The sequence below is a fragment of the Suricata suricatta genome, chromosome 3, assembly GCF_006229205.1.
Source record: "Suricata suricatta isolate VVHF042 chromosome 3, meerkat_22Aug2017_6uvM2_HiC, whole genome shotgun sequence".
Taxonomy (NCBI): Eukaryota; Metazoa; Chordata; class Mammalia; order Carnivora; family Herpestidae; genus Suricata; species Suricata suricatta.
In genome coordinates, this window is record NC_043702.1 from 78162125 (window position 1) to 78189081 (window position 26957).

Consider the following 26957-nt stretch of genomic DNA (forward strand, 5'->3'; position numbering starts at 1 on the left):
CTTCTCAGCCGGAGAATTTAAGTCTCCAGCCCCAAGTGGAACACAAGTCATTCTCGAGGTGTGGTGTGTACTGGATTTAACTGGACTCCGTCAACTCTTCTTCAGATCCTGAGAGTAGGTTCTCATCACCACTGGTAGAAACCATTAACGTGAGCCAATGCTTAAGTCCTTAGAGGCTCCATTTCCTCACCTGTAAATCATGACAGTATAATTTAAATTTCAGGGCTGGAGTGAGGAGGAGTGAGAAGGAATGATGAACAGTGAAAATGAAGTGAATTAACTATAAAGTATGTTTCACAATGCCTGGCCTATAGTAAGCACTCAATAAATGCTAGTTCCCATGAGGGTTTTTTTTTCCCCACTTTTGATTACGGCAAAGAAATTCTTGGAGGAAGGAGACAGAGCCAGGTAGTATAAGAAGTTGTCACTCTTTGAGCTTTCTTGCTGGTGGGGCAGCAGACTTAGCTGAACCACGATCAGTCCTGTACACAGGCTCAGTGTGCCACCTGCTGAAGTCTCTCATTACAGGGAAGGCACGATAAAGTGCCCAACAAGCAAGACATTTGTTCAGAGCATTAGCCATCTATCCCAACCCCTTGTGCACCCCATAGCAAAGCTTCCTGCTACTGACTCCCCAAATGTCCCCCCTCTAAGCCAAAAAGCAAGGCATGAGCTGTTTCACTGCTGTTGATCATTTACATCCATTTCTGATATAAAAAGCAAGGCTGACTCCCAAAAAAACAAGGTGAAGAAGAGTAAGAGATAGGAGGAAATGGCCAGATGGAAGAACAGCTAAGGTGCCCAATTACAACAAACATCACTTTCCTGCCAGACGCCAACAACAGGACCCCAGCCAGCTTTGCAAGTTGCGACCTCAGCCAGTTGGCTACATATTTGATGGAAGGGGAGGCCCTACAGAAGAAAAACAAAAGCTCTTTCCCACCAAATGGGAGTGGTCAGAGATGCATGGGAAGAAGACCACATTGTGGTGTCCCAGATTTATGCTCTCCCCACAGCATGGAACGCACATCTACCGCTCACATGCTTGGGGGCCGTTTCTCTAACTACCGATGCTGCCAATTCCACCTGCAGTCTAAAAACCAGGCTGTACATCTGCTGCCTCATCTCTCCACGTGTAATAACCAAAACACTATTTTTCATGCTCCAGAAAAATGCAAACACAGCTCAACTGATCCACGTCAAATCCTCCCAAACAATTCAACTGAGGAGTCATTTCAAAGTGAAGAGTGTTGGATGTCTTGAGACATGGGGAGGGGGGTGTGTGCATAGGGGCAGGTCTCTTTAGTAGAGTTACTGCTGGTTTCAAGGACAGGTGCTACCCTAATTTTAAAGTTTGTCAGATATGAATCCTATAGGACTGCAGGTGACATCCTTTAGGGTTGTAATACTACTGCCTTCTCTAGAATCTACTGGATAGTGGTCATACTTGGATGTGGAGTCCTGTCAATTGCCTCCAGTCACCTGATTCGACTAAATGCCCCTCCAAAGCCAAAAATCAGACATAGTTTGTAAGTCTGTGAGTCAAATAATTAAGGTAAGGGCAAAAAAATCAATAGTTAACATGACCAAGTGCAAGTCACAGGCCCGGCAATCAGGAAGTTATGGTGGCAGGCAGAGGGGCCTAGGCACATGAGGGTCCAGAATCTAGGCACCAGCCACTTAACAATGGAGGCTTTATTTTTTTCTTTGAATGTTTTTCCATTCTTCCTAAAACTAATCATCAAATCCTTGAAGGAATCCTGAAGGTAAGGACTCTGCTGTCCCTTTCAATTCTCTGGTCTTTACTGGAGCTGATGGAGGAGGGAGCTGATGGGGGAGGGACCCGAGGGGCAGGAGACAGATCTCAGACCACTCGGTTGCACACTCAACACCATCACGTGCTGCATCAACTCAGACTTGACACAGCTCCCTGAGAAGAGCTTTGCCTCTTATGAATCTACACGTGGTCGAGTAGCTCTTGTGACGCACGATGACTGGTCTAAATATCCTGCTGTGAACACCTTAATGTAAGAAGCTATATGGAAAATGAGGCAGAGATGAGAAAAAGGGGAAAGACTAGAAAATCTGAGCTTGCGGCTATAAAGCAGGGAGCTGGGGTGCAGACCTGCAATTCAGGATGGAGAGGGGTAGTCACAGTGCTGTGGGCTCTCACACAGATCACTGGTTTTTATTGTAGACATGGGAGAGAAACCACAGAGCAGATTTCAGTCCTAGAGAATTTTCTTCTTAAACCAGTACAACCACTACTGTACCACCAATGGCTCTGCAATCCTTATACCTCTAAATAGTGGAGAATAGCTTTGAAAAAAATAGTGTTTTCTTAATTGAAAACCTTTCCCTGCAATTCACATGGCCTTTCTTGAGTCCCCCCTCTCCCCTCCCCGGTCTCCTCCTACCCCTGCCACACACACAACAGGCTTGAGGAATTAGAATCTACTCTCCCTTCCCCCACTGAAAAATCACATGGGTGTTGGGGGTGGGGAAGGCTTCACATAAGAAATGAGAAAAACAGGATTCCTTTCCTTGAGTTATAAAAACTGAAAGGTATGGGGAATTTAATAGACCCAGAAAATGATGAAATGAAGAGAAAGCATCAAGTCTACCCAAAAGGTTATAAAATATTTTATTTGTTTTTTGGTTGTGAAAAAGAAAATAAATCATTAAGATGACTGTCAGAAAGCCTCAAGGAGAAGGGCATCGAATAGGAGAGAGTAATAAAAGAGTTGGGTTTGTTTCCTTAGCATTTGTCTGGGTTGAGCTGTCCTGTTTCAACACAGGAATCAGAGGTAATGGTAAAAGTCCACCCGCCGTGGGGCGTGCATTATTGCCTTTCCACGCTGGCCCCGTCCAACAATCCCAGGGCAGCCGCGCCCACCTATACCCAGTTCCCACTACAGGACATGTTGTCAAACGCCAGGGCATTAGGATCACAATTTGCTTTATTTTCATGATTAGTGATTACTTCACTTACACCTGCTTATTAAACAGGGCTGGGGCAGGGCTGGGCTGGTGGGGGGAGGGGGGTGGAGGTTGTTATTATTTCTGTTGGTCCTAGGAATTCAAGATGAGGAAGGCAAGGTTCCTGCCCCAAGAAGCTCAGTCTAAAGGACTTTGGGTTAATTCTGATATTGTTTAATGATGTATTTCAAGTGTCTGAAAGACAGAGATAGGTGACGGAAAAGCTGTTTTTAAAGCAATTGTTGATTTTATTTAAACCTGGGAAGGATTAGTTATGAATTTGTAAAAGAGGTAGGATTTTCACCTAACCCACATACTTGCATTCAGCATTTTGCCTTGGATATGTTCTTCTTTACTAGATGTCAAGCTGTCCTATAAACATGTGATGGCTCAACTAAGCCTTAAAAGTTAAGACTCAAAACTAAGTTTCTTATATCTGTAAAGAATATAAATATTATAACCTCAGAAATAGAGGCACACGAGTAGTGGCTCAGCTCAGTCAGTTGGGTGTCCAACTTTGGCTCAGGTCATCACTGTTCATAAATTTGAGCCCTTCATCAGGCTCGCTGCTGTTAGCACAGAGCCAGCTTCAGATCCTCTGTCCCACTCTCTCTCTGTCCCTCCCTCCTTCACACTCCCTCAAAAGTAAATAAAAACATTAAAAAAAGAAAGGACTCAGAAATAAACTGAACTTTGGAAAGACCTAGAACAGTCAATATTGATCTCCACAGTTACCAATATAGCCAAATTTGATCAGGGACAATTCAGTCTCATGTTTGTCCTCCACATCATATACAACTGGACCCAAGAACACCACCACAAACAGCACCATGGGAGGCGACAAGTAGGACGTGTAAAATGGAGAGGACTCCAGCTGCCTTGCAGTGGGACCCCTCTATGATGGCACAGGTCTTCTTGAGTGTTGAGGTGCTCTCCCCACCATCACAAGGACAGGGCCTTAAAGTGGCTTCATGGAGATCACCACTGAACACTCCATGATCAACCTACAGGACCACTGAGCAGGCAGAGGTGCTCCACATCACCATTCCTTTCCACAGCTGTATCCTTGCCCTTGAGATCCCCACCCAGGCAGGCTAGAGGTCTGGGAACTCACATAATCATTCTACACTGACCATGAGAATGGCCAATTTTGACCATACCGGATGATACAAGGTCTCAAATAGACACATGGCTGAAACCTGCACCTAGAAGTATCTTTCCAGAATGAGACATGACTCCATGTCCGAAGTACGTTTATGTAACTGATATTACTAAACAGGTACCTTGGCCCTCGAGTCCACTGCCTGAAGACTCTTATTCATTTGGAACCAATATGAGCCAGCCTGGATGACTCAGGAGAATGGTAATGATGGGATGAGTAATCGTCCTCTTGAAGTCACTAGTTAGGAGAAAAGCAGTTGTTCATTACCTGACAAGACAGGTTCCTCAGGCTGGCCAAAAACAGGACAAATAAATCAATGTCACTTTCCTCCCTCACATTTTAAAACTCTGTATTTAAAGTCTGCATTTCGGCTCACAGTTCAAGGAAAACTATCTGCAGAACTTTCAAGCTGCTGGGGGAGAGGTGGCAGAGAGGACATCTGGAATCTTAGTGGGGCAAAGTCCTATAGGAACAGCACCTGGCTCTCTGCTCTTGGTCACTGCTTATGTTAAGAGTCCTTTATATAAAATTAACACAGTGCCTTCTCCTAACAAACACACACCAACACACGAAAGCCTCTGACATGGCAGGTCATTTTAAAGACTTGAAAATCTTTCTGAGTATAACCCATCTCAGGAGTAAATCCATGAATACACTAGGGATTCTCCTTTTCTAATGAATCTGCATGGCCCCACTATTTTCCATGTTGCTTTACTCTAATTTACCTGCAACTAGCAGACAAACACGTCCTGGGGAGATGATGCACAGTACAGTGAATACAGTGGTGTATTATAATCAAACTTACTAAAAGACTAAATCTTAATTATTCCAACCACTAAAAAGAAATGTTAATTATGTGACGTGATGCTAACTATCACTACAGTGGTGACCATATTATAATAAATCAATGTATCAAATCAACATGTTTTATACCTTTAAATTATATAATGTTATATGTCAAGTATATTTCAGTTACAGTGTGTTAAATACTGGTTAGTTACAAATCAAATGCTACTGAGTCTTCAGGCAAAAAATAAACTGATTTAATAGACGGCAAGTAACTCTATTATTCCCCTCATATTAGAGTTCCTTTGAATTTTTTTTAAATTTATTTTTGAGAGACAGAGACAGCACGAGCAGGGGAGGGTCAGAGAGAGAGGGAGACACAGAATCTGAAACAAGCTCCAGGCTCTGAGCTAGCTGTCAGCCCAGAGCCTGACACGGGGCTCGAGCCCACAAACCATGAGATCATGACCTGAGCCAAAGCCGGATGCTTAACTGACTGAGCCACCCAGGCACTCTTAGAGTTCCTTTGGATAAGAGCTGAGTAGGTTTGTACTATGTATGATTCTGGTAATAATCTGATTGGATATATTGCTGAGTCTACGAAGTAAAATTAAGTAAAAATGCTTAGCCATGCATCCAAAGTATCCCTGAAATTTAACAGCAAAAGAGAAGCTAGCCCCTGGGACTGAGTACATGTTGCAGGTAATAATATTCTGCAAACACATCTATTCATCAACCACCTGGCGGTGCCACACTGGGAGGTTAATGCAGATCCGCCACATAGGAGTAACCACCTTACTCTGCCTTTCCCTAGCAGGCACCCACATTTGGAGAAAGTCGGGGGAGAGGGGACATGGCTAATAAGTAGACAGGACTTGATGTTCACAGGATAAATGTGGAAAGTGCTCATGGTGAAAACAGGAGAACCATGCATGGGCTTGCCACGTTTAGACACAGAGGGAGTTTTCATCTTGCTTCCGGAAAGACTTCTTGAAGATGCAATTGCAAGAGCTGCCTAAGGTTAAATTTGAAATGCTCTGCTTTAGCTGGACTGCTATTAACAACCTTCCAAGAAGGAGCCACTGAGGATGATAGGAAAGTTGGTTAAGTGCCTGGTGCTATGGGTTAGAAGCTGAGGGATGCATGTACGGATGGGTAAACACATTCTAACCATTTTAAATGCCTTCTCCAGATAGATACCATATGTTTGCACTCATAGGTCTAACAGGAGAGACCTGGCAGGGGACCATGGGGAGAGGAAGGGGGAAAGAGAGCTGGGGAGAGTGAGGGACACAGATCATGGGAGACTTTTGAATACTGAAAACGAACCATAGACTGAAGGGGGGGGGAGAGAGAGGAAGGGGGGGAACGGTCATGGTGGGGGGCACGTGTGGGGAGAAGCACTGCGTGTTATATGGAAACCAATTTGATAATAAACTATTAAAAATAAATAAATAAATAAATAAATAAATACAATGCCTTCTCCAGCTCAGACTCCCTCACCAAGAGCCAGCCTAGAGCGAAGTCCTTTCCACCTCTCGCTCTCTATTTTTTTAAACTTCCTTTCTGTGTTTACTATTAAGCAACCATCTTCACTGCTAAGGGGAGAAAAAGGGAGACGCCTATACAAACTTTCAGCTATTGTCTTCCTACAACATTGGTCATAAAACCAATGAGAAAGAGGAACAATGAAACCAGCAATCCCAGGGTGAGTGGATTCAGGTAAATACCATGTCTGAAATGTCCTCTGTGGGCATAAGGTGACTCAGCCTCCCCTTCAGGAAACAGGAGGACTTTTGGTGTGCACTCAAGGACCCCCTGGCGGACCCGTTCTCTAAGCACACGACATCATCCTATCCACTGCTGATGCAGAAGGCCCACCTGCCCTCGCCCACCGCTCTGTCCTCTGTGCTCACACTCCTCTCCTGGGCATCACCAGCCTCCCCAAACAGGTGGTGTTAGCCAGAGCCAAAGGAAAACTAATATGCATCAACCAAGCCTATAGGAAAACAAAGGTGCAGGCTTTGGTAGTCCTGGTTGGCCAAACAGGTAGGAGCTAAAGAGGTACTGGTCTGCTGGACAGATCCATCCCAGGAAGCAATTAAGTTTATAGCCAGGAAAGAACAGCCCCAAAGGCCTTGGAAACAAAAGCAGCTTCCTGCTGGTGTTCTGTTCTCTCACTCTGTCATAAAGGCGGGCTGGACTATTCAGTGGCAACCACAGACAGCAAGGCACTGTTGGCAGCATGTCTGCGGTGGAGACCTGCCTGTCAGGTTTTCATTCCCATGTGGTGGGATAAACTGTCCCAGCTGGTTCAGATCAGAAAAAAGGAAGCAAGTATCCAAAAAGGAAAAAGTATTTGATGCAGGACATGATTATAAACTCTCTTCAAGACTAGCTGAAGGAGGGGCGCCTGCGTGGCTCAGTTGGTTAAGCCTCTGACTTGGCTCAGGTCATGATTTCATGGTTCGTGACTTCGAGCCCCGTGTCAGGCTCTGGACTGACAGCTCAGAGCCTGGAACTTGCTTCAGATTCTTTCTCCACCTCTCTCTCTGCCCTTCCCTGCTCATGCTCACTTGTGTGTTCTCTCTCTCTCCCTCTCCTATTAACAAACATTTTAAAAAATTAAAAAAAGATTAGCTGAAAGAAAAGATCACAAATGTACTAATTTCCACCAATATAGTTAGAGCATCACTAAGATTTCTTGCTTGACAGTCAAGAGATGTGGCCTTCAGGGAAGTTCCTGCTGTGGGAAGGTGAGAGGTGGGGGGAGGGGGGCAGCCAGCAGCATCCTCCCAACCATCCCTACCCCACCTTTGCCCTCCCTGGTGGGGCTGTGCACGTTCAGACCGCCTATCATCCAGCTCAGATTCCAGATGCAGTCCGTATTAGGGTGACCATGCAAGTTCTCACACATGCAGAAGTTGTGGTGAACATGGTCCTAGCAAGGGGAACAGTCAGTGATGCTAACCTGAGTCAAAGCAGGAGGACAAGGACATCAGAAGGAGGTGGCGAGTTATGGAGCCAAGAGGCAACAGTGAGAAGATGCTAGGTGCCTGGAATAACTGGCCTCAAGTCTTAGCCTGGGAGTGTCTCCCCATTCTAGTGCTAACTGCAAAGTCCTGGTCCCTAAATGTGTTCCAAGCCTGTCAAACTAAGGAAGGGGCCATGGGCCACTTCCCCCACGGTGACAAGGGTAATCTTAAAAAGGTCAGTGAAATTTGTCACTTTCCTTACACAAACCACCTGAGACTACCTAGAGATTAGACTGAATGTAGTTCCACAAATACTATAAAAAAGTGACTGTCAACCCACTCTTTCCCTGGGGTCATCTTCAAACAAGAAGATAAATACATTCTTTTATTTTGAGCTTAGGCTCTCTGATTACCTGAAGCCAAGGGGAAGAGGCTATCTGGAAGGCTATGGAGGACATTATTAAATATTCTCATCCTTCAAACATCTCCCCAGAAAATGAGCAGAGTAATCCCATGACCATGATCACCACCGTCATCAGATACCTACACTCACACACACTCAGAAGAGTTACTCTCCACTCCACAGGACAAGTGTCTTTACTATCTCCAATTAGGGACTCCTACAATGTGACCAGATCCATTTTGGGCCACATGTATATACCCAGAAAGGTTATGCCTCTCTCCAAATAGCTAATGTCCCTGCTTCTGGAAAAACTACATGTGCAAGAGAGAACTCTGCTAAGAGTCAAGAAGATTTCATTTCCATTAACTTGAGAAACACTTGGGGTTAATGCAGACTCTGGAGCCACTTCTGCCACTTGGTAGCTTTATGACATTAAGGGAAGTTACTTAACCACTCTGTGTCTTGGTTTTCTCACCTATAAAATGGGGATAACAAAATAGTACCGACTCATAAGACTATAGAATGATCAAATGCATTATGCTATGTCAAGGACTTAAAGCAGTCCTTTTGACATATAGTTAAGAACAAAGTAACATTTGATGTCACTATCTCTATCGTTAGATATCTAATGCTATCTAATATCATTAGATGTATCATTATCATTATTATACTCTTGAGTATGCTACACAGCAGACCTCCGTTTTCCAGACTTCTCTCAGATGGGCTGACAATACCGTCCCTGCTCCAGGTTAGTTTAAGGCAAAATAAAAAACTTCAGATTGCTTTCCTATCAAAGCTAAGAACCTATGATACCTTTTACATGGCCATGAATTCTTCGCAGCGATTACATTAAGAAGTGAAGTGTATTTTCAACTGCCTCAGAAGCACCAGCTGGGTAGGATGGCATAGGGATCGCAGGCAACGCTAGTCAGAAGCTAGCCCAAACTGCTGACCCACAGTATCGTGAGCAAATAAACGGCTGTTGTTCTCAGCCATTAACTTTCTGGTGGTTTCTTATTATGCAATAGATAACTGATACAGAGCCCCAAACAAATGAGGCTTTACTATCGATAGCATTTCAGACGCCAACATTCACATGAAGCCAGGCCACTGTGTCTGTCAGCAGGGTAACCAACCAGCACAGGGGGCTTCCACGCTCTCAGCCCACCCACCCAAGGCCAGCAGGGCCACCACAGTCAGCACATTAACTTGGGAAAAGCTAAGACCAATTCATGAGCAGACCTGGAGAGAGAGAGGCAAGCTTTCTGTGCCAAGGAAAGGGCCAAATTAGGCCTTTGCAGGGACGAGGTGAGTGGTATAAAAACACAGGATTTTGTTCCCTTTAGTCCACTATACAATTCAGGGCCCAAAACGGCAAGATATGGCTTCTTTGGAAGTAAATTTATACCACGTGTCTTAAATATTGCATGATGGAGTGAGTAGATGCCTTCAAAGCACAAGCAAACCAATTCAAGGTCAGCATCACCAAGTGAGAATGAGTAGGAGGGAGAGCGGCCAGAATCAACCACGTAATCCCCATGGTCCAGATACGCGGCTCCAAGAACACAGGGAGCCCAGAACACCTTCATTTGTTCTGCTGGTCACAGCAAGGGAATGATTACACTCCAGGCTTTGATTTTGCTGTGACCTAAGCAAAAAAACCTATCCTATCCCACAATACAAAAGCAAAAAAAAAAAAAAAAAAAAAGCCAAGTTCCATAGATCAGTGTTCTGTCATCTGTAACATGTGGGAAGAACTGATAATCTACTTTGTAGGAGAATCACTCTGAAATACATTAGGAGAGACTTGGGAAGTTTAAGTTCCTGTCTGTTATGAGCAAGGCCATCCCCTCTAAATGAAAGCAATCTTATTAATCTGGTAAGTTGGGTGACCCATGGCACTCAAGTTTCTCAGGTGAAGACCAGTAGCATTTATCTGTCTGTGTATTTGTTTACTCATCCCATATTTGTTGAGCACATACTTTGTACCATACGGTTCTGTGGGTGTCCAGGCATGAGCAAGTTGAGGCAGGAGGAAAGCACAGGGGTGAAGATATCAAGGATGGTATAAAAGTAGCTAAGCACTCCACATGCCAAGAGCTTACAGGGCTGGTTATCTTGAAACACAAAATTTCCTGCTTGAAGCAATTCAGAGTAACGAAGCCAAGCCATGACCAAATTGCTGCACCGATTGGAACTGATCATGTTATAAATCAAGGGAGTTCAGAAAACTCCCGATTTCATGGAATCACAGAGCTGAGTGCATGTAACTGGTCTGCATATGAAGATACTAAAGTGAAGTAATTTACCTGAGAACTCACAACTGGTTTCAAATCCGGGTCTCCTGGTCTCAGTCCAAAAGGACTTCCACCAACCCCATGGAGATCCGTTTCAGCATACAAGGCATTTACAGTGTGAGGGTGCAGAGACACCCCACAAATCAAACCTGTCTTGCAGTGGACAGACACTAGCTATCCGATAAAGTGAGCAGAAACTCTGTACTTGTCACATAGGGAGGAACCCAAGGATACAACCTCTTGTGACATAAACTGAAGAGCCTCTAACTCCACTCTTGAATGCTCAGCAGCCATTAAAACAGGCTTCTGAGACAACAGCACAAGAAAATACTTGTTAGATTTAAATTTCAAAGCTTAAATATGTAGTAACTGTGTGAACAAACTATACACAAAGGCAAAACCAGCAGCAAAACACATAACATGGTCATGACTGTAACATGGGAATCTTTTAAAACTGGATGAATTCATTCTTTCTCCGGTTCCCTACAGACCAAATATTCTTTAACATTCTTTTTTTTTAATTTTTTAAAATGTTTATTCAGTTTTTGAGAAAGAGAAGAGAAAGAAAGTAAGCAGGGGATGGGCAGAGAGAGAGAGGGAGAGAGAGAGAGGATTTGAGGTGGGCTCTGCACTGAAAGCAGAAAGCCCGACAGGGGGCTTGAACTCACAAGCCATGACATCATGACCCGAGCCTAAGTTGGATGCTCAACCGACTGAGCCACCCAGGGGCCCCTGACATTCCTGAACTACTTATATATTTTTTTAATGTCTTCGCCAATTCACTGAGAAGAGACACATTGTCAATGATAGGTGGTGGTCAGCAGGCAAAGGGCATGTGAGCAGCGGCAAGTGTGAAAGTCAGGTAGAGGGCCAGCCCTGAAATATCTGCGTGCAGGTCAAAGCCTCAACGTGCTTGGACCCTGCTCTGTGCTGTTCAGTCAGTTATAGTCCTTATTTGCCACTTCTGGCTTGGCTGTCTAACTTTAGGCAACTCACCTACTTTATTTAAACCTCCATTTCCTCAACTGCAAAAGGTGGGTATCAATAGGGCCTTCTTCATAGGAATGCTGTGCATATAGAAAAAGAAAAGAAAATGCTTAGTCTAGTGCCTGGCAGAAAGTAGGAGCCAGCAAATGTTAGCTGTCATGATGATGATGATGACAGAGATGCTAATAGAGTTATTATTTTTTATTGCCATTGTTATCATTATTATTATGATTATCAGTATTATGATGTTCCTAATACCGTTTAACACTGTAACTAAAAAGACATTAGGTTTCCTTGCTTTGGAAGATAGCCCAAAGCTCTCCATATACCTCACTGCTGGACCATCCTTTCTCTTGATCTTCGGGTTTATTACTAGTAGACTCTTACGTCGAAGTAATGGCTTGCACACCTAATAATGCCCTGGGGGAAACAATGATAACATACAGATTCCTGCTTGTTTTCTTGGGCCTAATTAGGATAGTACAATGTCATCCTTTTAAAAAAGGCAAGGAACAAACCATCTTAGCACATATTCTCCAGAATTCTGCTTTGTACTTGAAACATGTAATTATCATTAACAAACATAGGTGTTACTAATTCCATCTGCTCTTTAGACAAGAAACAGGAAGATTTCTGGCCCCATCCACTCTCAGTCTCAGACAACCTCCTTTGGAAGCTGCCTCTGTCACCCAACAGATGCCAGGTGGGAAGTCTGTTTACAAGGCAGAAGGTTTCTGGGCTGGGAGCTAAGGGCCCACACCAAGAAGACTCCTCAGTAGACCAGGTTCAGGTTCCTGAAGCCTCAAAAAGACATTCTGTGGCCTTGGAAGCCTGACATCAGAAAACCCGACCTCAGATTCAGTGTTTTTTTTCACTGAGAAAGGAGAGGCCTACCAACTAAACCTCTCAACCTGTGGATTAAACACCATACTGAAAACCACAAGGGCAAAATGAATGAAATCAATCAAAAGCAGTCGTTAAACATGTTAAACATGCCCAAATATACACTCTTGCCTCTTCTTTGTTGGGGTAACACCTTCATCCTCTTTTGCATCCGGAAATATTTTCTAATCCTTAACATTTAAATTTTCTATAATTACAAATGCTCAGTAATTATGCCTGTAGTTAACTAAGTAGAGTTAGCAATGTATTTCACTTGATACAGACATTTCTGAGCATCACTCCTGATCCCCCACATATTCTTGGCCCCCACTGCTGGGACAGTAACTGTAGAAGATGCTCCTGTAATTGACCAAATTAGGGTATTACGTGGGAAACAGAGAAATCCACCATCCACTAACCATTCCCTGCACATGGGGACTCCCTCCTCGGGTTCACCAGAAATAGGACTTAAGCCAAAATCTGCCTTCCAAATCCCAGGCCCACAGTGAGTATCACATGGGTAGGATGGGCTAGAGAACGTGGCAAATCACCCAGAAGACAGGCAAAAGATAGAGTCCCAAGATGTTCCAGAGCCCATGTGGCTCCCTGATCATCTAACCCTGAGCTCCCAAATGAAAAGCCAATGATTGTCTGCAATCATTTCCATTCTTACCTCAGAGAGAACACGGCTGTCAGGCTCCTCTCTCCAACGGTGAGGAGGTCTGTGCCCAAACAAAGTAACCAGCCTACCAAAGATAAAAAGATAAGGTAAGAACTACTGCTGGCAAGGAGTTACATTCCTCCACATCTGGAAGGTTTTCTAACAAAAAGCAGGTCTCCGGATGTTTGAAGACCTTTCAGACTACAACAGCAGCAACATAATCAATTGAACAATATCAAATGCATGAAATCCCTGGAATCAAGTCAGGTGGGACTGTTGAAGTTACAGAGTGAGCTAACGTTTTATTAGCACACACGTGGGGCCTCATTGGGAATGGTAATAATTGGTGAAATCATATACCTCATCACGTCCCTCCACAAAAATGGCTGTTTACCAAGGAGCTGGCAGAACTTTGTATAACACTTACATGTATCAGAGTGTGTTGGCAGGTCAGAGCATTCACACACTCAACACGTCTGCACACAATGGAGACTCTATGCCATGGAACTAACCCTGCTTTGGAAGACAGCCCTACTGGCTGATGAAATAATGACAGCATGAGACTTGAACCCAAATGAGGGGGTGGGTGGGAAATGCAATCTCCTTCCACAAGCACTCAAATCAGCAAATGTAAAAGGCAACAATCATGCCCAATTCTAAGGAAATCCTATCATATATTTATATCCCTCATCTGTGATGCTAATTTCATGTGTCTAATCAACTTGACTGGGGTATGGTACCCAGTTGTTTGGTCAAACACAAGTGTAGATATTGTTGTAGAGATAATTTTTAGATGTGATTAAGTTACATCAGTAGACTTTAAATAAAGCAGATTATCCCTCATGGTATGGGTGAGCCTCATCTAACCAGTTGAGGCCTTAAGAGAAAAGACTGAGGTTCCTTTAGGAAGAGGGAACTCTGCCTCTAGTAGTCTTTGGACTTGAGATTATGACATGAACTCTTTCCTGTGTCTCCAGCCTGCTAGACTGCCCTGCAAACTTTGGACTTGCCAACCTCCATAATCATGGGAGTCAATTCCTAAAAATCCATCTATCTATTGATCAGTTGCTACACACACACACACACACACACACACACACACGTGCACACCTTATTGCTCAGGTTTCTCTTCAGAACTCTAAGATACGATCTAATGTTGAAAAAAATGCATTAACTTATACATATAAATGCGAGGACAACAACACACAAAAGAGGCTAGAGCATGAGGAAAGTTAGTCCATAGAAATGTATTTTGTAAGGTATTAAACTATTACTTGATGTGGTTGATAAATTAGGTTCTGAGCATCCTAGTGGCCAATGCAATGAAGAAAAGCTTACAAGATAATCATGTGGACTTTAAGATAAAATACAATGTAAACCCTTCAAGACTGTTAGCCTTTTTTTGTTGTTGTTATTAGGAAATTTCTCCCAAGCTGGGTGCCTCGGTGGCTCAGTGGGTTAAGCATCTGACTCTTGGTTTCACCTCAGGTCATAATCTCATAGTTTGAGTTTGAGCCCCATGTTGGGCTCTGCACTGACAGGATGAGCCTACTTGGGATTCTGTCTCCCTCTCTTTGGATTCTCTGCCCTCCCAACCTCTCAATATAAAAAACTAACATTAGAAAAAAGAAGAAGAAAATTCTCCCAAGGTGTTAAGTTTTCCCTCCTGGGGTAAATTCTTCAAGTATCCTTTAACACCCACACTGAAGGGTCGGGAGGGAACGGCTTAGACGTGCCTATCCATACACATAGTAGGGAGCCTCCTGTAATGCCTCTTCCTATATCCCTCATGAGATACGATGCCAAAGCACAATTCACTGAAGTGATTTAACAAGGCCAAAAAGAAGCCCAAACACACAGCAATCTGACCATCTGGCTTGACCCAGGGATAAAAATGAGAATTTCTGGGAGAATTAATAAACCCCCGTATCCTTTGAGATACTTCCCAGAAATATTATTTCTCCCAGTGCAAAGCTGGTGGGAAGTGGGCTACACTGCCTGAGGCCTGTGTTCCTGGCAACCACCTAGAGTCAAGGTTTTCCCTATCTCTGATCAGGGGCAGAGCCACAGAAAAACTGCCTTTGGACGGGTTTGCAAGTTCTGGCAATACATGCCTAAGAAAGGTAAGGTTTGGGGCGCCTGGGTGGCTCAGTCGGTTAAGCTTCCGACTTCGGCTCAGGTCAGATCTCACTTTCATGGGTTCGAGCCCCGCGTCGGGCTCTGTGCTGACAGCTAGCTAAGAGCCTGGAGCCTGCTTCCAGTTCTGTGTCTCCTTCTTTCTCTGCCCCTTCCCCTCTCATGCTCTGTCTCTCTCTCTGTATCAAACATAAATAAAACATTAAAAAAAAAAAGAAAGAAAGGTAAGGTTTAACTTTTATATGCTTGAATTTGTAGAAGTCTTATATACCTTCCTGTGCTGGAATCAGTTTTTAATTTTTTTATTGTGGTAAAATATATATAATAAAAAATTTACTATTTTAACTATTTTTTAAGTTTATTTGAGAGAGAGAGAGGGAGAGAGCACATGCAGGCACATGAGGGTCAGAGAGAGGGAGAGAGAGAATCCCAACCAGGCTCTGCACTGTCCACACAGCTCGTGTGGGGTTAGAACCCACAAACCGTGAGATCACGACCTGAGCCCAAATCAGGAGGCAGACGCTTAATCGAGCCACCCAGGTCCCCCATTTTAACTATTTCTAAGTATACAACTATGTGGCACTAAGTATATTTCCAATATTGTGCAACCATCACCACCATGCATTTCCAGAACTTTTTCATTATCCCAAATAGAATCTTGGTACCCATTTAACAAGGGTTAAATGCCCACAGCCCCCTCCTACAGCCTCTAACAACCCCTATTTACTTTCTGTCCCTAAGTGTGCCTATTTGGTACCCCACACAAGGAAGCAATGTAATATTTGCCCATTTGAGTATTTCATGTAGCATAATGTGTGCAAGGTCCATCCGTGTTGTACCATGTACCAGAATTCCATTTTTTATGGCTGAATAATATTCCATTGCTAGTATATACCATGTTTTGTTTACCCTGGAATGATTTTTTAGATATAATTAATTCAACAATTATTGAATATTTACAATGTGAGAAGTTTTATTTTTTTTTTGAACATTAACTTCATTCTAAGTTATATGAGCACCAGTATATGAGCACCAGAAGTGCTATTCCACGAGGAACCAATTAATCATACGAATCCTAGTTTCAGAACCAGTAGCAGCTGCAAGAAAACAAAAGTCTAAGTAGTTTTCCTTCCCTAAGGGTTAGGTAAATCTCCCACAATCTTAATTAACGTTCTTCATGTTTAAAGCTGAAGAGAGACGAGAAAATCCCCACCATGCAGTCAGCGGGCTCTGTAATACTGCCGATCATGGTGCCTATGGCTTACACAGGGTTGTTCCTGACCCCCGACCCAGTGGTAATGAGCTTCTAGCTAAACAGCTGATGTCAAGAAGTCAGAAACTTCCATCCCTGCAGATAAAATACCCTGACAGAACCAACGAGAAAAGCACATCTTCCTGTAACTGGCTTGCCATCCATCAGCTTTGCATTTCTAGGCATATTCATAGGGGAACAAGTCTTCTGTGTGGAAACCTGGGGATTTCCACAGCACCTCGCCAGCAAGACAACTTAATAGTTGAAAGAGAAAGCAGGAACCTGCACTCCCTCCCGTTTTCACCTTTAGAGGGTATAAAAGAGCAGATGGTGCACCAAGGGGGGTGCCGCCACACACCTGAATTCACAAAAGTGGCCCGGTGTGAGTCATCAAAAGATATCCGCGGGTAACTGATGAAAAACCACCATTTCTGCACACTGACACGGGAATTGCTGGCAAAATCAAGAACCATAGAGGATTTAGGCCACTTTGTTCAGTGTAAACTTCTCAGCTGGGAGATCTGCTGTCATTCCAGATTGTTAACAACTGGCTGAGCTGAAGTTCATTACTACTTTTGTGTTCAGTTCAAGGGGAATATGTCATTCGACCAACAAAAGTGGTTTTTACAAAACTATAGAGAATTTAGCCTGGAGGTCCTCCTGTATGTTTTTTTTAATGTTTTATTTATTTTAAGGGGCAGCTGGGTGGCTCAGTCATTAAGTGTCCAACTTCGCACTCCCTCTCAAAAATGAATAAACATTTAAAACAAATTTTTTATTAAAAAAGATTTAAATACTTATTTTGAGAGCATGCAAATGGGGGAGGGACACAGAGAGAGTGACAGAGGATCTGAAGCAGGATCTGTGCTGATAGCCCCAAGCCCGATGTGGGGTTCAAATTCATGAAATGCCAGATCATGACCTGAGCCGAAGTCAGACACTGAGCCAACTGAACCACCCATGTGCCCCTCTCCTGTAGGTTAAGACTGACTGATAAAAACAAAATGAACACTGTTAAGATTGTTCCTTTTAGTATGTAGGTAGAGTCCATTGCCTCTGAAACAAGAGAGATTTTCTACGGGTTGTAGAAGCTGGCCCCAAACAGGCTGAAAGTAGAACGCTATAATACAAATGATCTCAAACTAGTCTAATCAGGAAATCCCAGCATGAGAAGGCACTCAGTTCTCTGTCACAAGTAATTACTCTACCCTTCCTCCAAGGGCATCAATGATTCACATTTTGGAAGTAGATGAGGGACACAACTTGAGTATGAAAATTTCATCTGTGATCATCATTCTGATCCTCCAACTTTTGTTAAGTACATTCAAACCTTTCTCATACATAAACACAGACATCCTCAAGAATATTGTCCTGTGGCCTGGATCCATTTTCAAAGATAACCCAATAAGGCAATCAGGGTTCATCAGAAGATATAAAATTAAACTTGAACTTGGTAGGGGTACATGGATGGCTCAGTCAGTTAAGCGTCTGACTTTGGCTCAGGTCTGATCTCATCATTCATGAGTTTGAGCCCTGTGTTGGCCTCTGTGCTGACAGCTAGCTCAGAGCCTGAAGCCTGCTTCAGATTCTGTGTCTCCCTCTCTCTCTGACCCTCTCCCGCTCACACACTATGTCTCTCTGTCTCAGAAATAAATAAACATTAAAAAAACTTTTTTTAAACTTGAACTTGGAAGAATTCCAGTTCCTTTCTGTTATGGGCTGAGTTATATCCTCTTCCCTCCAAAATTCATATATTGAAGTCCTAACCCCCCTGGGTATCACAGAATGTGACTATACTTAGAGACAAGGTCTTTAAAGAGATGATTAAGTTAAAATGAGGTCCGTAGGGTGGGCTCTAACCCGATATAGCTGCTATCCTTATAAGAAATTTAGACACAGACCTGTGCAGAGGGAAGACCGTGTGAGGATGCAGGGAGAGGATGACCATGGGAAGTGAAGGAAAGAGACCTCAGAAGAAACCAAGCCTGTCCACACCTTGACCTCAGACTTCTAGGCTCCAGAACTGTGAGATAAGAGATTTCTGTTGATTGTGCCACTGAGCCTGTGGTACTTATAGCAGCCCTAGATAACTAACACCCCTTCCCCTTTCCTTTCTCCTCTGATTTCCAGGGAGGTGACTGAACAGGTGGCAAGGTCACTCTGTCTCCTACTCCTCTCAAGGGCCTCTCTGTCATTCACTTCCTTATCCCCAACCAGGGCAATCTCTAAATTCAAAGCAAATGATGAGTAAGAATACCTCACAAATACCCTGAGGACCCCAACTCTAAAGCAGGGGACCAATGCCTGCTCCAAGACCTCTGACCTCCAAAACTATAGGAACTTTCTCTGCCTTTCCCAAATGCTCTCTCCTAACCAGAAGTTAGCTTGCAAACAATCTTTGGGATACTGTTCCCAGAAACCATGTCTTCATTTCTCTTGCCCTAATACCCAAGGCTGAGTGGCTCAGATGCCTTCACCCACCTTAGTTCCCTTTCTTTTTAGTTTTTTTTTTAAATTTATTTTTGAGAGACAGCGAGAGACAACGTGAGCAGGGGAGGTCAGAGAGAGAGAGACACACACAGAATCTGAAGCAGGCTCCAGGCTCCAGTCTAGCTGTCAGCACAGAGCCCGATGTGGGGCTCGAACCCATGAACCGTGAGATCATGACCTGAGCTGAAGCTGGACGCTTAACCGACTGAGCCACCCAGGCACCCCCCTCTCTTTAAAAGGAAAGGAGAGGTTGGAGACCAAAGAGCCTTGCACATTACAGAAACGAGTCCAGAGCAAGAGATTATCAGGGACCAGAGGACTCTCAGTTGCCTCAAGACGATTCACAAGTAATTACTTTCTCCTTCACTGTAGAAGTTCATACAGGACAGCTGATGTCCTTTGTTAGTGCTGGCAGCCATGAACACCATAGCTTAATTTTCACTCTCCACAGATAATGTAGGCATTGGATCTGGCTCCAGGTACTGCGGCTTGAAGAAGACTGCATCACACTCAGGGGAGGAACCATGGACTGAACCACAGACTAGACCGTTGGCGGTAAGTCACCAGGGACAGAGGAAGCACAAGGGAGCACCTAGCCTACACTCACGTTCCAGCTCCGCTAGTTTCCACCAGCTCTCGGTCTTGCTCTGCAACCGCCCCCCCCCCCAAGTCAACACAAGCTTGACATGACTTTGCCTGGAGTGTCCTGAAACAGACATGAAATCTATTACAAGTAATGCCCCCAGGCACTCCTGAGGTCAGCAAACAAGGCTCCTGGGTCCTCTCTGGACCACAGTCATGGGATGGGGCCTCCGGTCCAGGGTGCATTCCAGTGCAGGGGACCGCTAACACTCTCGCTAACATTCACGCCTGCCAAGTCCCAGCCCCTTGGAAGAAAAAGGAGAACAGACTGATGCAATTAGCCAGGCAAATGGGAACTTGTCAAACCATTTAGATAAGACAGTACTTGAATTTATTCAGTTCCCATCACCGGAGGGTGATTGTGTTTCCACCCCTGCTGATTCTGCGGGCTGCACCGCATTTTCCTAGCACGGAAGTGAGAAAAGGAAGGATGATTTCTCAGCCTACAAATTCCTGGGCTCTGCTGTTAAATCAGCATGCATCATGCCTTCAACCAAGGGGTAATCTGACCTTAATGAAATCAAGGGACACATACTGTTGAGTGACTTTGTCACAGAATCTGGAGCTCAGTGATGAAAATTTAAGTATCCAATTAATAAAAATAAAGTAAGGTTCCTTATCCAGTTCAATCTTCTTTATACCTCTTAATGACTGACTCCACGTTCACCTTCCTAATGGTTCTGTTTCAAGCACAGAGCTGTGAGCACCTCAAGAGTCCATATAGATTCTTATTCTTAAATCCTTTTCGGGGCTGAGCATAGTGTTGGACGCAAAATACAAACTCGGTAAGGGTTCATTAATGGATTGCTTCTTGCTTTTGAAATAGTTTACCCTGAGAGGAAGAAAATCCACTCTACCTCCTTTAATAAAACACACAACTCCCTCCTCTCCCTGACCCCCACCCCCTCACCAAACTAACAACAGCAACAGCAACAGGATCTTCACAATGAATATCCACAGAGGACCAGTGGGCAAACGAGACAACACAGTTACAGATGAGCTTCAAGGTTGGTAAATGCTTGTCCAGTTTTAAAATCTGAGCCTATCTGTATGTTTCCTAGGACTGCTGTAACAAAATACCACAAATTCAGTGACTTAAAACAACAGATGTTTATTCTCTCACAGTTCTGAAGGCTGGAAGTCCAAAATCAAGGTGTCAGCAGGGCCAATGCCCTAGGGAAACTCAGAGCCATGTCCCTTCTATTCTCTGGTGGCTGCTGACACTCCTTTGTGTGTATCTATATAACTGTACCTACAATCTGTACCTGTCTGCTCATGCCCTTTTCCTGGGGTTCTGGTCAAATCTCCCTAAGGGCACCTGTTACTGGACCTAGGACTCATCCAAAAGCCAGCATGAACTTGTCCTAAAATCCTTAACTTGTTTACATCTGCAAAGTCCCTTTTGTTTTTTGAGACAGAGAGAGAGAAAGAGAATGCAGGCTAGTGCATGAGAAGAGGAGGAGCAAAGAGAAGGAGGGAAGAAGGAAGGGAGGGGGAGAGGGAGAGAGAGGGAGAGAGAGACTGAGACAGAGAGAGACAGAGACAGAGAGAGAATGAATGACTATCTTAAGGAGCATCCATGCCCAGCACAGAGCCTGACATGGAGCTCAACTCAGGGCTCTAGCTCATGACAGAGATATCGTGACCCAAACCAAAATCAAGAGTCAGCCACATTAATGACTGAACCACCCAAGCACCTCCAAAGATCCGATTTCCAAATGAGGCCACATCCACAGATCCTGGGGGTCAGGACTTAGATACATCTAGTTTGGGGGATACTATTAAACTCACTAAAATTCAAAATGAGAACAGATCATCTGTACCAGAAGATCCCATCTTCTTCCCAATACTCTTCCTCATATTAATGGACTCATTTCCTACTCAGGACCCAGGCTGAACTCTCTGAGTTATGTTCAAGGGCCTTCACCCACTTGCTCCCCAGTTCCAATCAGCTCCATAATTCACACTGATGAAGTACAGTTCAATCCGTTTTATCCTACAAAAGCACTTATGACTGTCCCCTCTTTTTTGTGCCTGATGCTCAACCAGTCTGAACCCCAGCTTGATTCTCTTGTCTCCTACCTGCTCCACCAGCTTCCTTTACTACCATGCCCTATGTCAATGCTTTAAACAGAGCCCAAGCATGCCACAACCCTGTCCCCAAACTTCCAGTGGCATCTAACTAAATGAAGCCCAATTTCTGTATAGTCTACCATCCAGATCCAGTAGAATGAGCCCAAACCCACTCTCAGACTTATTTTCTACTGCTCTCCTCCATCTGGTCCAGGAGCAGTGAAAGTAAACCATTGAGTGTTCTTAAGTAGATCCTCAAAGTTCCTCTAAGACTTTCAAGTCCCTCTGCTTAAGATTTATTCATTTTCAACAAGCTTCTATCTTGACTTTTGTCCCCTTGCCCATGTCTTACACAGAACAGCCCAACTCAAAAGACAACTCATCCATGAGTCTTTGAAGAGCTTCATCAACCCCTGGATTCCTCTTTTAAAATGTAAAAGTCTGCCAGACAGATAAGGCATATTCTCTCCCCACTGTAGAGACATGAACACTTGTCACAAAACTCATGACAGAGTCTGGGTGGAACTCTGCTTTACTCATGTCCATCCCCCACAATCTAGCACCTTTCATGTTGCATGTGCTCAGAAATATCTGAGCAATACAAGTTATACTGAGGAGCGCCTGGGTGGCCCAGTGGGTTAAGTGTCCAAGTCTTGATTTTGGCCCAGTCATCATCTCATGGTTTGTGGGCACTAGCCCTCCATCTGGCTCTACACTGCCAGTGCAGAACCTGCTTAGGATCCTCTCTCTCTGCCCCCTCTGGCTTGTGCTCTCTCAAAATAAATACATCTTTAAAAATGTATATCATTTGAGGTAACACTTGTTATATGTGAGGAGAGGGGAGGCTGGGATAAGAACAAAGGTGATAATAATCACTAAAATAATATTCTACATATCATAGAAGAAACATAGAGGAAATTCTGTGGGGAAATACAAAAAAAGGAAGTTTTGAAAAGGAAAAGAATTTCCCGGAAGAAGTAAAACTTAAGAGAGATCTTGAAGAATAAACAATGAGCAAAAAGTGTTAAGTCAGGGAAAAGAATGAGGTACAGACACAGCAGCATCTGTAGAAAAGCCCAGTGAAGGCACACAGCATTTCTGGCTTCCAGGAAGAACAGAGCTTTCTGGCCCACGGATTGAGTGAATGGTGAGTAATGGAAGACAAGGCTGAAAAGGTAGGCCAGCATCTCGAATACTATGCCAAAAAATTTGAAATGGACTCTGTAGGAGATGGGAGTCATGGAAGCCATTCAAACAGGTGTGATGTGGTCACATCTGCATCTTTAGATGACCACTTATACAGCACTGCAGGACCTAAATCTGGATCTGTATTGGAATCATCTGTAGAGTTCCAAAATTGCTTAATATAAAAGGAAAAGTACAAGTAATATAACAATTCTCCATTCACAATAAAATTGTGTTGATGCTTTGCCATTTGGCTTTAGAATTTTTAAGAGCAATAAGAGAAATATTCTTGAGCTCCTTTTTGGTCCCTTCTCCAGAAATGAACACTTCCATGCAGTAAATATCCTTCTGGTCCATGTTTATACAGAGAAAGAAATATGCAGATACACATGTATGTCCATAAAAACTATATAGCATCACTTTTTGTGTTAAAATCACAAATAAGACATCTAGCAAATATTGCTCTAAATTTGCCTTACTCACTGGAAGAATCTTGAAAAATTCAGATTCCTGCATCCCACCTAGATCTAATGAATCACAATCCCTGAGCGGAGGGTGTCCAGAAATATGAAGTTTTTAAAAACTCCCTGTTCATGGTGATGTCACCAGACCTGCACTGGGGAGTCACAGGAACAGAAGATGAACCAGAGAGAAGACCAAGCAGAGGCAGGGAGAACAGGAAGAATGAGAATTCAAGCAGGGGTGATGCGGTCCTAAGCAAGGGCAACACACATGTTAACAAAAGACAGGGGACACAGAACTACCCTACGACCCAGCAACTGCACTACTAGATATTTATCCGAAGGATACAGGAGTGCTGATTCAAAAAGGCACATGTGCTATGTTTATAGCAGCACTATCAACAATAGCTAAAATATGAAAAGAGCTCAAATGTCTATCGACTGATGAATGGATAAAGAAGATATAGTATATATACACAACAGAATACTACTCAGCAATGAAAAAAATGAAATTTTGCCATTTGCAACAACATGGATGGAACTAGAAGGTATTACGTTAAGCAAAACAAATCTGGCAGAGGACAAGTATCACACAATTTTATTTATAAGTGGAATTCTAAAAACACAACAGATGAATATAGCGGCAGGTAAGGGAAAAAAATAAGAACTGAGGGAGGCAAAGCATAGGAGACTCTTAAATACAGAGAACTGAGGGTTGCTGGAGGGAAGGGGAGTGAGGGGATGGGTTAAACGGGTGATGGGCGCTCAGGAGGGCACTTTTTGGGATGAGCACTGAGTGCTGTATCTAAGAAATCAATCACTGGGTTCTACTCCTAAAGCCAAGACAACACTGTATGTCGATTAACTTGAATTAAAAAAGACAGGGGACAGATTCTGATGCCCTGTGAAGGTAAAAGCAATAGGACTTTGCAATGAATTAGAATCTGGGGTGAGAAGTTTTAAGTAATAAATGGCCCTAAGGATTTTAACTTGAATGAGTTGGAAAACAGTGACCCCCTTAACAAAAATGGAAAACACAGAAACCGAAGAGCTGCCTGTGAGAGAAAAGATGGATTTGGTTTCAGACATGTGGATCTGAGATTTCTGTAGGCTCTTCACCCAAGTCTCTCTAACCAGCATTTATATGAGCTAGATTAAATCAAGGGAGAAGGTTGGGGATCGTAACACAGATCCAGGATCCCTAAAGGTCACAGCCATGCACTTGGAACTGGATATGTGGTTTCAGAAGAGGAGCCCTTGGGCAGGTCCTTCAGTGATGCATATATTTAGGGCAGAGCACATGAAGAAGAACAAGCTCACGAGACAGAGGCGTGGCCAGGAGTAGAAGGGCCACTGGGATCAGGAAGCCACTGGAGGTCAAGAATCCATCAGGACCTGAGTGTGATAGAGACGGGGACTGAGAGAGACTGCAAGATTGGACAATGAGGACCTTCCAAGGAGTAGTAGCGATCGTGGCAGGAAAGGTCACAGCGTGGCGTGATGTGGCCTGAAAAATACCAGAAGCAGCAACATTAAGCTACCTCTCAGTGTTGAAACTCGCAGCCTAAATAAATAAATAAATAAATAAATAAATAAATAAATAAATAGTGGAGGGATAATTATTTTAGGGCTTACAACAGGAAATCTGAGAATGGGAGAAAGGAACCAGCAGTAAAAAACAAAACAAAACAAAACAAAAAACCTGAAAAATACTTAATTCTGTCAAATTCTTGAGAGATTCAGCACCTGATCAAGTATCAAGAAGGCAGAGGTCGACCCCAAGCTGCAAACAGCAATTATTTAGAAGCAGACCAATCAATGTAGACCCTCGGAGCCTCTCCTCATCTCCTACAGCAGACTAGGGCTTTGTTCTTTGGAAAAATGTAACAAGAAGATTCTCTGGATTCAAAAGTGTTGAGCACAGCGAAGGAGTGGGATGAAGAATAAAACTGAAAATGGAGAGATTAGCAATAATCTATACACTAAGTCAGCTGCTCCTGCAATGGTAGTCTCCGACTATAGGAAGGCATGCGTTCTCCCTCCAGGGCTCCCTTCATGTCCCTCCCCACTCCTCCCTCCCTTGTTGACTGACTCATTCTTCTCTGAAAAAGAGAAGCATCTGTACATACTCCCCACCCATTCACACTGAAATTTCAGCCAAGGATCACCAGACCTTTGAGGAAAGCTTCCCACACAAAGTGAAGCCAAACAAACCAAACAGGTAAACACATCACATGGAACTCAGAGACCCTAAGGAAGATGAAGATTCTAGAACTATCTAGAAACTACAGTGGCCTGGAGAGATCTTAATTTGGCCACAGTTTTTTCATTAAAAAAAATGAATTCAAAAAACACAAGAATCTGTATTTCTCACTTATCTTACAAAATCAAAAGGTCTGGCAATTCCAGACTCACATGGACCCTGAAGCTAAGAGCAAGAAAGAGACAAGCCAAGAGAGTGTGAGCCTCGACATTCTTTTGAGGAGAGCACTCAGAGGTATTACCAGATTCACAAAGGGGTCCACGACCCAAAAAGAAGGTAAGAGCCTTGAAATAGGCCCTCTTCCGCTCTCGACATCTTCCAGGGAAAATGTAACAGTTTAGAGTGCACCTAAAAGCTTTTTAGAAAGAATATCCAAGATGTGATGCGTTAAATCAACTTCTCACACACAGCTGCCCAGTTCAAAACAGAAAAAATGCAGAGCACTCCAGGGAATGGGAGGAATTGGGACTTGCATATAGATATTACCTTAGCACCGCTTGTGCACTGAAACTACATAGATTAACGGGTCAGGAGAGGTCTGCTCTTGCAGCCATCTAGAAATATCCTGAAGGAAAAAGGAATCGAAAGTACTCACAGCTCAAATACATGACTACTAACATCGCTGACTTGATTAGAAAAGAAAACACACACACACTCATACGCATACATTTGTAATCAGCCAAACCTGCTGTACCCAATCCCAAGGTTTCCTGTAGTCAGACAATTTTTTCTGACTGGAAGTAATCACAATACATAAATAAGCTCCTGCCAAATAAGAATTAATTTAAATTCTGTTGAACGCTTTTCAAGAGATAGAAAGGCTGCCCTTCAGAGATACCTTCTCCTGGGCTAATGAGTTGAATTACTCTGTTTATCACAAGCCGAAGGTAACTTGGTAGTTAGACTGATAAAAGTTCTTCTCAAATTGCTTCACCGTGGGTTTCTGCTTTGCTTTGTCTTGAATGTGCAGAGTTTGGGGCCACACAACGATCCCCAGAGCTCCTAGAAGCAGAGCAGGTGTTGGTGGCTTGGGTGCAGTAATTTTCAAACAGAATTTGGGTCAATGCTCTGGAGAAACCATTAAGAGCCCAGGATTGTTTACCTTCCCCTGTAGAGTCCTAGTCTCAGACTGCATGGGAGAAGCCCTTCATTTGCCCATCACTCAGCATTACCACTGGTGGATGGGGCCTCACAAAGAGGTCTGTAGTCCATTCAGTTCTAGAACTTTCCATGTGGGCAGCCCCAGTTTCTCTCCCTGCTAGGCAATGTTGCTAGGAAGTCTAAGAGATAACAAACAAACAAAAACAAGTTCTGTGTCACTTT

The 26957-nt window shown here is 43.6% G+C and overlaps 1 protein-coding gene across 2 annotated transcripts in view; it reads right to left on the bottom strand.

Moving 5' to 3' along the window:
• LYPD6B (LY6/PLAUR domain containing 6B) overlaps positions 1-26957 on the bottom strand; it is a 171252-nt gene that overhangs the window by 38017 nt on the left and 106278 nt on the right. Inside the window, exon 2 of one of the 2 annotated variants that reach the window (XM_029933008.1) lies at positions 13145-13217. The exons of the other annotated variant lie outside the window; for it this stretch is intronic. The gene's annotated coding sequence lies outside the window, so the exon portion shown is untranslated. The remainder of the gene's footprint in view (positions 1-13144; positions 13218-26957) is intronic. 2 annotated transcript variants of the gene reach the window in all.